We start from the raw sequence: 16589 nt of genomic DNA, 5'->3' as shown, positions 1-16589 counted from the left end.
GCCTGTGGTTCTGTCAGTGCGATCATGTATCTGACCCCAGAAATGTGTCAATAAAGTTTCCCCTTCCTGGGACAATGAATTCACGGTGTTCTTATTTCAATTTCCAGGAGTGTACTTCAAGCGTGGCCCACTACGAGTTGATTTAATAACTACACTACTGGCCATTAACATTGCTACACCACGAAGATGACGTGCTACAGACTCGAAATTTAACCGACAGGAAGAAGATGCTGTGATATTCAAATGATTAGCTTTTCAGAGCATTCACATTAGGTTGGCGCCGGTGGCGACACCTACAACATGCTGAAATGAGGAAAGTTTCCAACCGATTTCTCATACACAAACACCAGTTGACCGGCGTTGCCTGGTGAAACGTTGTTGTGATGCCTCGTGTAAGGAGGAAACATGCGTACCATCACGTTTCCGACTTCGATAAGGGTCGGATTGAAGCCTATCGCGATTGCGGTTTATCGTATCGCCACATTGCCACTCGCGTTGGTCGAGATCCAATTACTGTTAGCAGAATATGGAATCGGTGGGTTCAGGAGGGTAATACGGAATGCCGTGCTGGATCCCAACGGCCTCGTATCACTAGCAGTCGAGATGACAGGCATCTTATCCACATGGATGTACCAGATCGTGCAGCCACGTCTCGATCCCTGAGTCAACAGAAGGGGACTTTTGCAAGACGACAACCATCTACACCAACAGTTCGACGACGTTTGCAGCAGCATGGACTATCAGCTCGCAGACCATGGCTGCGGTTACCCTTGACGCTGCATCACAGACAGGAGCGCCTGCGATGGTGTACTCAACGTAGAACCTGGGTGCACGAATGGCAAAACGTCATTTTTTCGGATGAATTCAGGTTCTGTTTACAGCATCATGATGATCGCTTCCGTGTTTGGCGACATCACGAAGAACGCACATTCGAAGCGTGTATTCGTCATCGCCATACTGGCGTATCACCTGGCGTGTTGGTATGGGGTGCCATTGGTTACACGTCTCGGTCACCTCTTGTTCGCATTGACGGCACTTTGAACAGTGGACGTTACATTTCAAATGTGTTACGATCCGTGGCTCTACCCTTCATTCGATCCCTGCGAAACCCTACATTTCAGCAGGATAATGCACGACCGCATGTTGCAGGTCTTGTACGGGCCTTTCTGGATACAGAAAATGTTCGACTGTTGCCCTGGCCAGCACATTCTCCAGATCTCTCACCAATTGAAAACGTCTGGTCAATGGTGGCCGAGCAGGTGGCTCGTCACAATACGGCAGTCACTACTCTTGATGAACTGTGGTATCGTGTTGAAGCTGCATGGGCTGCTGTACCTGTACACGCCATCCAATCTCTGTTCGACCCAATGCCCAGGAGTATCAAGGCCGTTATTATCGCCAAAGTTGGTTGTTCTGGGCACTGATTTCTTAGGTTCTATTCACCCAAATTGCGTGGAAATGTAATCACATGTCAGTTCTAGTATAATATGTTTGTCCAATGAATGCCCGTTTATCATCTGCATTTCTTCTTGGTGTAGCAATTTTAATGGCCAGTAGTGTGTTAGAACAACCTATTTATAAGGCATCATCGAACAGCCGGAAATAAATAATCATACGATGGTTGCCCAGAAAGTAATCAACCGCATTTTTTCTTCAAGAATTATTTATTAAACATAATGAGAATTACACACACTCGAAAGAACAGTGTCTTTTTTTTCATCAGTCCTCTGGCTGGTTTGATGCAGCGCGCCACGAATTCCTCTACTATCCTAACCTCTTCATCTCAGAGTAGCACTTGCAACCCACGTCCTCAATTTTTTGCTGTGTGTATTCCAGTCTCTGTCTTCCTCTACAGTTTTTGCCCTCTACAGCTCTCTCTATTACCATGTCATTCCCTCATATTTTAACAGATGTCGTATCATCCAGTCCGTTATCCTTACATGTGTTTTCCACATATTCCTTTCCTCTGCGATTCTGCACAGAAGCTCCTCATTCCTTACCTTAGCAGTTAACCTAATTTTCAACATCCGTCTGTAGCACCACATCTTAAATGCTTCGATTCTCTTCTGTTCCGGTTTTCCCACAGTCCATGTTTCACTACCATACAATGCTTTACTCCAGACGTACACTCTCAGAAATTTCTTCCTCAAATTAAGGCCGATATTCGATACTTGTAGACTTCTCTTGGCCAGGAATGCCCTTTTTGCCATTGCTAGGCTGCTTCTGATGTCATTCTTGCTCCGTCCGTCATTTGGTTATTTTACTGCCTAGGTAGCAGAATTCCATAACTTCATTTACGTCGTGACGATCAGTCGTGATGTTACGTTTCTCGCTGTTCTCATTTCTACTACTTCTCATAACCTTCGTCTTGCTTCGATTCAGTTTCAATCAATACTCTGTACTGATTAGACTGTTCATTCCGTTCAGCACATCATGTAATTCTTCTTCAGTTTCACTCAGGATAGCAATGTCATCAGCGAATCGTCTCATTGATATCCTTTCGCCTTGAATTTTAATTCCACTCCTGAAACTTTCTTTTATTTCCATCATTGCTTCCTCGATGTACAGATTGAACAGTTGGGGCGAAAGGCTACATCCTTGTCTTACACCCTTTTTAATACGAGCATTTCGTTCTTTGTCGTCCACTCTTACTATTCCCTCTTGGCCCGTCTCTCCTCATAGCTTACCCCTACTTTTTTCATAATTTCGAACATCTTGCACCATTTTACATTATCGGACGCTTTTCCCAAGTCGACAAATCCTATGAACGTGTCTTGACTTTTCTTTAGTCTTGCTTCCACTATTAACCGCAATGTCAGAATTCCCTCTCTCGTGCCTTTACCTTTCCTAAAGCCATACTGATCGTTATCTAGCTCATTCTCAATTTTCTTTTATCTACACACCCTCTTCTCCATCGCGTTCTATGGCCTTCCTCCAGCGCGAAACAGGGCTTGCATGCCCTGTCGGTACCAATCCTTGTCCTGGCGGCGGAGCCAGTGCTTCACTGTGTAGATCACCTCCTCACCGTCCTCAAAATTTCTTCCACGAATGGCATCCTTTACTACCCCAAACAACATCAGCTCGCTGCAACGTGTCAGCTGTGACAGCCGTGGGTCGTGTCCCCGACTGCTGCAAGTCGTGGAGCTCCGCCTAACCGCCTTCTAATGACATCACCCTCCATGCCCAGCGACTAACTGTACTTTTGTCGACAGCAGATACTCCATAGACTTTGCACAAGCGTTTGTGAATATTCCCCACGGTTTCTTTCTCTGCAGTGCGAAATTAAATGACGGCATGTTGCTTGTAACGTACTACACCTATAGACGCCATTTTGAAACTGTCTGAAATAACGGAAACTTGGCGCGCTCACTCTGGAGACTACAAATAATACGTTTCGCATTCGTAGCATTGTTGTTGGCTGAGAAAAGAAGTGCGGTGCATTACTTTCTGGGCAACCCTTGTATTAAACTCATTTTCTCCATTTAATAAATTTCATGGATTTCTCTCCTTTTCTATAACGATTTAAAGGTCCTTCAACATACGAGGTGCATTCAAGTTCTAAGGCCTCCGATTTTTTTTCTAATTAACTACTCACCCGAAATCGATGAAACTGGCGTTACTTCTCGACGTAATAGCCCTGCAGACGTACACATTTTTCACAACGCTGACGCCATGATTCCATGGCAGCGGCGAAGGCTTCTTTAGGAGTCTGTTTTGACCACTGTAAAATTGCTGAGGCAATAGCAGCACGGGTGGTGAATGTGCGGCCACGGAGAGTGTCTTTCATTGTTGGAAAAAGCCAAAAGTCACTAGGAGCCAGGTCAGGTGAGTAGGGATCATGAGGAATCACTTCAAAGTTGTTATCACGAAGAAACTGTTGCGTAACGTTAGCTCGATGTGCGGGTGCGTTGTCTTGGTGAAACAGCACACGCGCAGCCCTTCCCGGACGTTTTTGTTGCAGTGCAGGAAGGAATTTGTTCTTCAAAACATTTTCGTAGGATGCACCTGTTACCGTAGTGCCCTTTGGAACGCAATGGGTAAGGATTACACCCTCGCTGTCCCAGAACATGGACACCATCACTTTTTCAGCACTGGCGGTTACCCGAAATTTTTTTGGCGGCGGTGAATCTGTGTGCTTTGTTTCTGGATTCAAAAATGGCATCCACGTCTCATCCGTTATCAAAACCGACGAAAAGAAAGTCCCATTCGTGCTGTCGTTGCACGTCAACATTGCTTGGTAACATGCCACACGGACAGCCGTCTGGTCGTCCGTCAGCATTCGTGGCACCCACCTGGATGACAGTTTTCGCATTTTCAGGTCGTCATGCAGCATTGTGTGCACAGAACCCACAGAAATGCCAACTCTGGAGGCGATCTGTTCAACAGTCATTCGGCGATCCCCCAAAACAATTCTCTCCACTTTCTCGATCATGTCGTCAGACCGGCTTGTGCGAGCCCGAGGTTGTTTCGGTTTGTTGTCACACGATGTTCTGCCTTCATTAAACTGTCGCACCCACGAACGCACTTTCGACACATCCATAACTCCATCACCACATGTCTCCTTCAACTGTCGATGAATTTCAATTGGTTTCACACCAAGCAAATTCAGAAAACGAATGATTGCACGCTGTTCAAGTAAGGAAAACGTCGCCATTTTAAGTATTTAAAACAGTTCTCATTCTCGCCGCTGGCGGTAAAATTCCATCTGCCGTAAGGTGCTGCCAATTTGGGACGTATTGACAATGAACGCGGCCTCATTTTAAAACAATGCGCATGTTTCTATCTCTTTCCAGTCCGTAGAAAAAAAATCGGAGGCCTTAGAACTCGAATGCACCTCGTAGCTACGCGAGGGCGACTCACGACCCGTCTTCACAACTTTACTTCCGCCCGTACCTCATCTCCTACCTTACTGGGTCCGAGTCCGCCCCCCCCCCCCCCCCCCGCCCCCCGGCACACAGTTTTAATCTGCCAGGAAGTTTCACATCAGCGCACACTCCGCTGCAGGGTGAAACTTCATTCCTACAACACATTAATATTGGGCCTCTATCTACGACGCGAACATGTCATATACTGGCTTGGGCCTCACCCTAAAGTATGATTGGTTGCATTCCACTGCTCACCCAGTGTTGCATGGCTGAAATGTAGATTACGATGTTCTTTGTAGCTTACTTGACACACTCTTGCCGTCTTAAAAATTACTCTGAGAACTTCGGCAACTAATTTTATACACTTGTGGCCAACTGTACTTGTCCTCCATGTGTGTCAATGGGTGCCCAAGTGAACTGTTCGTCCAGAACGCGAACGTTAATTTTCCACCTGGTAAAACATATCGCAATGCCGTCACATACAGGACCTTTATATGCGTAATCAGCGGCTGCTATTCTTGCAGTCTTCAGTTCTAAGACTATTCTGATGCAGCTCTCCATAGTAGTTTATTCTATGCAAGTTTCTTCAACTCTGTATAACTAACCTACATGGTATAGTAAGCTAACCTACATGGTATAGTGAAACCTTGGTCTCCGACAATTTTTATCACTCACAGTTCACTATATGACAAAATAACGATTCATTGATGCTTCAGAATGTGTCCTATTAACTGATCCCTCCTTTTAATCAATATCTGTCACAGATTTCTTCAAATGTTGATAAAAATCACCACACCTATATTTCAGGTACGTTTAACACCCACGACCGCTTTCGTTCTAAATTAACGTATTCAGTTGACCTGAAGTTCAACAAGACAAAGATTAGACTAAAAGCCATTAAAATACGCACATAAAATATATACGTAATGTATATTAATTCAAACATCAAATTTACAAACACCAGCAGTGCAATGAAATGCATGATAATTAAATTTTTGCTATCAAGCAGGAATTCAATAAAACTATTGATATTCTCGATCCAAAAATGTATAAAAATGACAAGATGCATGGCTCCAACATAAACAGGAAGCCGACTAGGCGCTACAGCTTGGAACCGCGCGACCGCTACGGTCGCAGGTTCGAATCCTGCCTCGGGCATGGATGTGTCTGATGTCCTTAGGGTAGTTAGGTTTAAGTAGCTCTAAGTTCTAGGGGACTGATGACCTCAGATGTTAAGTCCCATAGTGCTCAGAGCCATTTGAACCATTTTGAAGCCGACTACTATTGATAGCGTCACTGATGCCACCTCTTGCCGCCCACGTTTTCACAAAAATGCCTATTCTAGAACAATGTTACAGAGATTTATTCAAATACAAGAAGACTTAAATTTTCTAACGACAATAGCAAGCTAGAGTAAATATGAGCCTACGTTAGACGACAAAATGTATAGTAAGATATTGCACAGTTGAGCCTTTAGCAAGTGTACCTCACGGTCTGGGAAATTCAGTTCGGGATGAGACTTTGCAGGTTATAAGTGTACTTCAAGGGTGTCTGTCCACAATAGTTGTAAAGCACAGCAGCTAGAAGATTCTGAGAAAAAGGGCCCTAAAGTTTTATGTGCAACTCATCTACAGATCGGTTTATACGCTCCCGGCCGATGTGGCCGAGCGGTTCTAGGCGTTTCAGTCTGGTACCGCGCGACCGCTACGGTCGCGGGTTCGAATCCTGCCTCGAGTATGGGTGTGTGATGTCCTTAGGTTAGTTGAGTTTAAGTAATTCTGAGTTCTAGGGGACTGATGACCTCAGATGTTAAGTCCCTAGTGCTCAGAGCTACTTGAACCAATTATACGCTCTGGCAGCACATCGAAATGGCTGCGCCTGTAGTGACCTAACTTGACACGCTGGCGACACAGGTTCTAACCTAATTTAATTTTTCTCCATAAAAAATGCATTTGAAATTATTAATCTCTTTAAAAAGAGTATATTAATTGTAAATTATACTTGTTCAAATGGCTCTGAGCACTATGGGACTCAACTGCTGAGGTCATTAGTCCCCTAGAACTTAGAACTAGTTAAACCTAACTAACCTAAGGACATCACAAACATCCATGCCCGAGGCAGGATTCGAACCTGCGACCGTAGCGGTCTTGCGGTTCCAGACTGCAGCGCCTTTAACCGCACGCCCACTTCGGCCGGAAATTATACTTGTGTAACAGTCATTGCATAAATAAAATAAAATTTGTTATGATTTAATTGATAATATTTTAGGTCATTAACTTTACTTAGAAATTGTTACAATTTTTAAAACGGTTAAAAAAAGAGAAAATAAAAAGTTATTCATAGGTAGGATCTAACCTGAACGACAGCGTGCCAAGCGAGTCCGCTATGGGCATAGCAATTTCACTGTGCTGCCATAGCGTATACATTGACTTCTGTATCAGCCGCGCGTAAAACTGCATCAGCCCGCCTCAGTACCTGCACGGCGGATTGCTAAGCAAAGGGGTCCGGGTTCGACTCTCGGCCGGGTTGGAGTTTTTTCTCCGCTGGGGAACTGGAAGCTTTCCATGATTACCTCCATCGTCTTCGTCGTGGGCAACTGACTGTCAAAACTGCTGCTGTGGTGGCCTTATATAGTCCAGACGGCTTGTGATTGGTCAGTAGATAAGCCGTCCATCGCAGTTGGTGTCAAAGTCTACGCTTGGTGGCTTCAAAGTTTCCACCATCCAGTCCAGAAGAAATCAGCTTTAAGTGCAATGGTACACAGAGTAAAAAATGTTTCTGGCGAGGAACAAGTGGATTCCGAAATTAATCATGTAAAGTATGTGTTATAAAAGAAAGACTATGGGTCACGTGATAGCATGCCAGCTCTCTCCAAGAAAAGGAACGTGAAGACGTTGAATATTTATGTGATGAGGCACAAATTCTGAAGGTGGCAGGGGTAAAATACTTGGAGCGAAAAGCTATTCACAATTTGTACAGAAACCAGAAGGCAGTTATAAGAGTCGAGAGGCACGAAACGGTAGCAATGGTTGGGAAGGGAGTGAGACAGGGTTATAGCCTATCCCCGATGTTAATCAATGCGTACATTGAACAAGCGCTAATGGAAACCAAAGAAAAATTTTGAGTAGGAATTAAAATCCGGGAAGAAGAAAGAAAAACCTTGAGGTTTGCCGATTACATTGTAATCCTTTCAGAGACAGCAAAGGATTTGCAAGAACAGTTGAATGGAAAGGGCAGTGTCTTGAAAGGAGGGTAAAGATGAACATCAACAAAAGCAAAACGAGGATAATGGAATGTAGTCGAATTAAATCAGGTGAGGCTGAGGGAATTAGATTAGGTAATGAGTTTTGCTATTTGGGCAGCAAAATAACTGAGGATGTTCGAAATAGAGTGGACATAAAATGGTGATTGCAAGGAAAGCTTTTCTGAAGAAGAGAAATTAGTTAACATCGAGTATAGATTTAAGTGCCAGGAAGTCTTTTCTGAAAGTATTTGTACGGAGTGTAGCAATGTATGGAAGTGAAACATGGACGATAAATAGTTTAGACAAGAAGAGAATAGAAGATTTTGAAATGTGGTGATACAAAATAAAGCTGAAGATTAGATGGTTAGATCACATAACTAATGAGGAGGTACAGAAGAGTACTGGGGAGAAGAGGAATTTGTGTCAGAACTTGACTAAAAGAGGGGATCGGTTGGCACGACTCGATCTGAGGCATCAAGGGAGCACCGATGTAGTACTGGAGGGAAGCGTGGAGGGTACAAATCGTAGAGGGAGACCAAGAGATGAATACAGATTCAGAAATATGTAGATTGCAGTAGTTACTCGGAGATGAAGAGGCTTGCACAGGATAGAGTAGCATGGAGAGCTGCATCAAACCAGTCTCAGGACTGAAGACCACAACAACAGTGAGGCACCAATTGCATTCCTTCCTTTCCGCGACACTACATCCAGAAAAACAGGCAGAGTTCTGGGAAGACGAGGTATGAAATCTATTTTCCGATCTCCTAAGAAGATAAACGAGATGCTACACAACCTGTTAAGGACAGTCTCGGCCTCAGGATCCCTGGGATTAACAACATGCCTTCTGAGTGCGGAAGCAACCAGATGATTGAATCCATTCGCACCGTTTCTGAACCCTGTGAAGAACATAAACGGCATATTAAAACTCTAGAATTGGAGAAATCTCCAGTTGCTGAGCGCAGCCTCGTAAACAGACATATAATACTGTTTTACGAAAGAAAAGTTTTGTCCCAGGCTTCTAAATATTTGGGCTATAGAAGTAAGAATGTGTGAGAAAATCGTAAACCGTGACTGCTGATATAGTCTTAGCGATGCATGAAAGTGAGCTCACGATTAGAGAGGAGCCAGAGATATTCGTCGCAGTGTTCATGCTGCGGCGGGAGCCGAGGCGCCACCAGCGAAGACGTTGACACTGTCTGCGATGGTACGGCTTAACTACTGACCAACCAGAAGCCGTATTTTTTTTTTTTTTTTTTTGGTCATCAGTCTACTGACTGGTTTGATGCTGCCCGCCACGAATTCCTTTCCTGTGCTAACCTCTTCATCTCAGAGTAGCACTTGCAACCTACGTCCACAATTATTTGCTACGCGTATTCCAATCTCTGTCTTCCTCTACAGTTTTTGCCCTCTACAGCTCCCTCTAGTACCATGGAACTCATTCCCTCATGTCTTAGCAGATGTCCTATCATCCTGTCCCTTCTCCTTATCAGTGTTTTCCACATATTCCTTTCCTCTCCGATTCTGCGTAGAACCTCCTCATTCCTTACCTTATCAGTCCACCTAATTTTCAACATTCGTCTACAGCACCACATCTCAAATGCTTCGATTCTCTTCTGTTCCGGTTTTCCCACAGTCCGTGTTTCACTACCATACAATGCTGTACTCCAGACGTACATCCTCAGAAATTTCTTCCTCAAATTAAGGCCGGTATTTGATATTAGTAGACTTCTTTTGGCCAGAAATGCCTTTTTTGCCATAGCGAGTCTGCTTTTGATGTCCTCCTTGCTCCGTCCGTCATTGGTTATTTTACCGCCTAGGTAGCAGAATTCCTTAACTTCATTGACTTCGTGACCATCAATCCTGATGTTAAGTTTCTCGCTGTTCTCATTTCTACTACTTCTCATTACCTTCGTCTTTCTCCGATTTACTCTCAAACCATACTGTCTACTCATTAGACTGTTCATTCTGTTCAGCAGATCATTTAATTCTTCTTCACTTTCACTCAGGATAGCAATGTCATCAGCGCAACGTATCATTGATATCCTTTCACCTTGTATTTTAATTCCACTCCTGAAACTTTCTTTTATTTCCATCATTGCTTCTTCGATGTACAGATTGAAGAGTAGGGGCGAAAGGCTACAGCCTTGTCTTACACCCTTCTTAATACGAGAACTTCGTTCTTGATCGTCCACTCTTATTATTCCCTCTTGGTTGTTGTGCATATTGTATATGACCCGTCTCTCCCTATAGCTTACCCCTACTTTTTTCAGAATCTCGAACAGCTTGCACCATTTTATATTGTCGAACGCTTTTTCCAGGTCGACAAATCCTATGAACGTGTCTTGATTTTTCTTTAGCCTTGCTTCCAGTATTAGCCGTAACGTCAGAATTGCCTCTCTCGTCCCTTTACTTTTCCTAAAGCCAAACTGATCGTCATCTAGCGCATTCTCAATTTTCTTTTCCATTCTTCTGTATATTATTCTTGTAAGCAGCTTCGATGCATGAGCTGTTAAGCTGATTGTGCGATAATTCTTGCACTTGTCAGCTCTTGCCGTCTTCGGAATTGTGTGGATGATGCTTTTCCGAAAGTCAGATGGTATGTCGCCAGACTCATATATTCTACACACCAACGTGAATAGTCGTTTTGTTGCCACTTCCCTCAATGATTTTAGAAATTCTGATGGAGTGTCATCTATCCCTTCTGTCTTATTTGACCGTAAGTCCTCCAAAGCTCTTTTAAATTCCGATTCTAATACTGGATCCCCTATCTCTTCTAAATCGAGAAGCCGTATATGAACTATATATGGCCACCACGGCAGCAGTTTTGACAGTCGATTGTTCCTGACGAAGTCGATGTAGGTAATTGTCGAAAGCTCAAGTTTTACCCTGAATTGACGCTGCGAGAAGTCCCAGATGTTTCATATAATAGCGCTGTCGCGAAAGACTTCGTTCTCATTTATATTTTTCAGCTGTGGAGCACAAAATAATCAAAATTATAAATCTTTCCTTCCCTCCCTCCCCCCTCTCCCTGCGCCCATTATGTTCAGTACCTATGCATTTGATATTCTGTCCGCCCATCCAGTCTTCGGCGTTCTTGTACAGCAACACATTTCAAAACTTTCCGTTCTTTTCTAGTTTTTACTACTTATCATGCTTTCATCGTTTCACAATCCAGACAAACACTTACATAAATAACTTCCAAATATATAAACATATATCTCACGTTAACATATTTCTCTTTTTAAGAAAAGTCTTCCTTGATATTTCAAGTTTGAATTTTATATCCTTACTAGCTCACAAACCCGCCATTGCCCAGGCATCCATATTGCCAATTTTCTATTAGAAACGTAGCGTTATACACTGAAGCGCCAAATAAACTGGTATCGGCATGCGTATTCAAATACAGACATATGTAAACAACCCGCATATGGCGCTGCGGTCGGCAACGCGTATATAAAACAACAAGTGTCTGGCGCACTTGTTAGATCGGTTACTGCTGCTGCAATGGCAGGTTATCAAGATTTAAGTGAGTTTCAACGTGATGTTATAGTTGGCGCACGAGCGATGGGACACAACATCTCCGAGGTAGCGATGAAGTGGGAATTTTCCCTTATGACCATTTCACGAGTGTACCGTGAATATCAGGAATCCGATAAAACATCAAATCTCCGACATCGCTGCGGCCGGAAGAAGATCCAGCAAGAATGGGACCAACGACGACTGAAGAGAATCGCCAAAGTGACAGATTTGCAACTCTGCCGCAAATTGCGGCACATTTCAATTGTGAGACATCAACAAGTGTCAACGTGTGAACCTTTCAACGAAATAGCATCGATATGGGCTTTCGGAGCCGAAAGCCCACTCCTGTACCCTTGACGACTGCACGACACAAAGCTTTACACCTCGTCTGGGCCCGTCAAGACCGACGTTAGACTGCTGATGACTGGAAACATGTCGCCTGGTCGGACGAGTCTCGTTTCTAATTGTATCGAGCGGATGGACATGTATGGGTATGGAGACAACCTCATGAATCCATGGACCCAGTATGTCAACAGGGGAGTGTTCAAGCTGGTGGAAGCTCTGCTGTGGGGCGTGTGCAGTTGGAGTCATATGGAACCCCTGATACGTCTAGGTGCGACTCTGACGGATGACACGTACGTATGCATCCTGTCTAATCACCTGCATTCATTCATGTTCATTGTGTATTCCGACGGACTTAGGCACTTCCAGGAGGACAATCCGACACCCCACACGTCCACAATTGCTACTGAGTGGCTCCACCAAAAGTCCTCTGAGTTTAAAGACTTCCACTGCCTACCAAATTCCCCAGACGTGAACATTATTGAGCGTATCTGGGATGCCTTGCAACGCACTGTTCAGAAGAGATCTCCAACCCCTCGTTCTCTTACGAATTTATGGACAGCCCTACAAGATTCATGGTGTGAGTTCTCTCCAACACTACTTCAGACATTAGTCGAGCCCACGGCACGTCGTGTTGCGGCACCCCTGCGTGCTCGCTGGGGCCCTACTCGATATTAGGCAGGTGTACCAGTTTCGTTGGCTCATCCGTTTACGTTCTCCTGCAGTAGACTCGTTGTGAGATGATCCTGGACAGTTTCTGTACGCTGGCAGCAGCTGCTTCACGTGTCTACCACACGATTTTGTAAAAGTCTCTAAGGTAAGGCCTTCTCATAGCTCCACAGACAGCTATTGTTTGCGTCTACAGCCGCTTGCACTTCGCAGTTGAAAGCTGGCAAAAGCGCTGTCAGGTGCCAAGGGTTTCCTTAAGTTGACCCGACTGTAGAAGTGTCTCAGTAGTAAAGAATAAATGTATTAAAACTCCATGCACGGTGCTGCATTTTTTCACGTATCTCAGTGTTCACGGCGTCATATCTCTTGAACTATGAGTCGTATAATGATAAATTTGTGTAGGTTCATTCAGCGGCATGTGTGCATACTGTCTACGTAATATGTTGCGAAGTAGCAAACAAGTAATAAATTTAAACGACATGCATAATGCGACAGTTTTCGATGCATCTCAGTATATCTGATGTCATATCTCCTGATCTATGTGTCATACCGTTATGTAGTTTTCTATCTGCATTTAGCGGTCTAATTTGGTAATGTCCGCAAAATTTATTTGGAGTAGGGTTAGTAGCACAGACGTAATAAATTTAAACGCCATGCATTATGTGACAGTTTTTCACGCATCTAATCCTAATCGTTAATGACGTCTTCTCCTGGACTGACAGGTTATTACCCCACAGCGACGTTGCCTGACAATAAGGGACATGTGTTAAAAGTTTGGTTGAAATCTGTCCAGTGGAGATGTAGACCTCACACGCACACACAAACACACACGCACACACACTCGCACACCCACACACTTTTTTATAATATGTATGGATTACTTCTAACTCGTTAGCTAGTTTGCTCCCCAAACAGCAGACCTTTTCTACTAGTTCCAGTATCTCATCTAATCAAAATCAGAATGCCCTGATTAATTCAAAGACACTTCAGTATCCTCTGTATACTTAGTTGATGTTCATTTAGTAACCTCTTTTCTCGAGGCACTATCCATTCCGTTTCATATCTCACAAGTCGTCTGCCATCTCTGACAGAATCATGTCCACGACACTTAAAATTTCTATTTCTTTTTCCTCAACTTAAATACCTTTCCAAATCTGAGCTTATTTTTCTTTATTGCATGCTCGATGTATCGATTAAATAAAATGGAGATACAATCCAGTCTTAACACACACCTTTTTCATTTACTGCCTCCTTTGCATGTCCATTTTGTTGTGACTTGGCAAGACAGCCAAGTCACTATGCGAGGATGCCGAAAGACACGCGTTAAGCTCACGCAGACTGGCGTGAGGTCTGGAACAGTTAAGGGAATTTATAGTAGCAAATAAAGTACGTAGTTGATGTAATACTTAACTTTAATCCATAATTGGAGAACATCGCTCTTGTTGATACATTAATAACAATCTCAATATAAACTGGTAATGGCGCCTTGCTAGGTCGTAGCAAATGACGTAGCTGAAGGCTATGCTAACTATCGTCTCGGCAAATGAGAGCGTATTTGTCAGTGAACCTTTCCTAGCAAAGTCGGCTGTACAACTGGGGCGAGTGCTAGTAAGTCTCTCTAGACCTGCCGAGTGGCGGCGCTCGGTCTGCAATCACTGACAGTGGCGACACGCGGGACCGACGTATACTAAAGGACCGCGGCCGATTTAAAGGCTACCACCTAGCAAGTGTGGTGTCTGGCGGTGACACCACACATTTCTTATGGCTGCTGGCTTTTTTTCTATAAAAGTGGTAGATAACCTTTCGCTCACTATACTTTGCCCTGTTAACTTCTGGATTTTAAAGAGTTTATTTCAGTCAGCTTTGTCAAATTCTTTTGTAAATCTCCAAATCCTAAAAATGTGGATTTGCATTTTTTAGAACTATGTTTTAATATAGCCAAGTTGACCTCCACCGAGGTAGGGGAAATTCGTTCTTCGGAACTTTGAAGTCCGAGAGTGTTTCGTTTGTGTCATATGGCCTGTGTATTGGCTAGAACCGTTTTGTCATTGTTAATTCTTCTAAAGACTGTTGCAGTTCTGAGAGAATATCGTTCAGGATCATTGTTTCGACTTAGGTCTTTCAGCGTTCTGTCACAGTAATGTGTCCACCAACTCATCTTCAGCTATGTGTCCACTAACTAATTTTCATCCACTTTCTTGTCCTTTCATTGCACTCTCTTCATGTTTCTTTTCTACAGCACTTCTATATGTTCCTTTCACCTTTCAATGTTCCTTTTATAACATCACAACTCTGTGGATGATCATACATTATGCACGTGTTTTCCGAAGTTTGTCTCATTGGTTGTGCTGAGTATTATTCTTGTAAATATGTTGTCCAGTTACAAATGCTATTGTTATTTAAGAAAGAGAATACGCATGGAATGTTAACATTTTGTAAGTAGACACACTGGCCTAGTCAGGAGAGAGATATTGTCAAAGAGTTTAATAAATTGTAAATGGATTATCGGTGGGCGTGCGAGCGCGTCAAAAAGGAGTAGTTCGGAGTCGCGAGGAGACGATTGGTGTCGTTGGTTGTGTGTATTCGCCGGTGTGGCTGTGCAAAAGTGCGGTGATAAAAAGTCTGTTTCCGAAGTGCGGAGCAATGAAAAGTAAATCACGTAACATTAAGAGTAATTTGGGCCCTTCTTATTGGCTATGGTATGGCAAGATCAACCTGTGCCCTATTTTACAGCATAATGAAGCCACTCGACAAACCAAGGGCATCATGAAGTGACGAAGATCTTGACTTTTTGTAACTAGAGACTAGAGGTGTAATAGAGTGACTAGCGTAGTTGGAATTTTATTGCTTAAATAACATAGTTTTCGTGTATATTGTCACGTAAATAATTTTTTTAAGTCATTATCCAAGTAGTATCCATCCTATCCCTTTGTACGAACCGAAATAATCGGAAAATGAACATAAATTTATTAGATTATCAAAACATAAATTTTAGAACTTTGGACAATTACGTAACAATTAAATCTTTGGTTGTAGTATGAATAATGACAGAAATAGAAAGATGCAAAAGCCAGTATTAATTCATTTGCTAAAAATAAAAAATTTCGTAGTAAAATGTCACGTAACTTGAACACTGAATTTGACTGTCAAAGGACAGTTCTAATTTATAGCTTGTGGCATAATTTATAACTTTTATTACAAAGAAATATCAGAGCAACTGCTAGGTAAATGACAGTCCTTACCAATGAATAAATACAAACAATCTTTCTGCTTGCTACAATTACGACAGTCAGTATTGCAGTGTGTAACGTAACAAAAAGTTTCTGTCCACAGCCAATAAACAATCTTACTTTAACTGATCTTTAAAAATTAATATAATATATTCTATGTGTTTGCCATTGGATTATTATTTGACTACTGTGACATGTGTGGTGCAAAGTACTTGCAAGTGTGCGTTCAGTACTGTTCCTATGTCGTGACGGTAATAACTACTCTGACGTAAGTTTACTTTCGAGTATAAAGTTCAGTTTCAATTTAATTTTTCTAGTTCCGTTGAGGAACTGGCGACCGTTGGTTATTTTCAATAATAACATACTTAAAACCCTTTTTTTCATTTTCCGCTAACTACTGTTAATTAAAAACTAGTTTGCGTAATAAAAATATATAAAGTTAACTGAACTTTGTTGCTAAAATACTGAGCAGTGGCGATTCGGTTATAACTTCATCTACCTCTCTCGGTTTTGCATTATTCCTCGGAGTAGATGCCTTTTCCCCACATATTAGTGACTTTAGGTGCACGGTAATATAGAAGAGCCTAATTAGCCGGAGAGGTAGGGGAGTTATACTTCTGTGTTTAGTACTGGTATACCACTTGGCCACTTATTGTCCACACAGCTGCTTCTCTTCTCTCCAAATGTTTGAGTCGTCTCCCTATATGGCACATCTACGTT

The sequence above is a fragment of the Schistocerca americana genome, chromosome 3 (genome assembly GCF_021461395.2).
Source record: "Schistocerca americana isolate TAMUIC-IGC-003095 chromosome 3, iqSchAmer2.1, whole genome shotgun sequence".
NCBI classification, from domain to species: Eukaryota; Metazoa; Arthropoda; class Insecta; order Orthoptera; family Acrididae; genus Schistocerca; species Schistocerca americana.
This window is presented reverse-complemented; position numbering follows the sequence as displayed.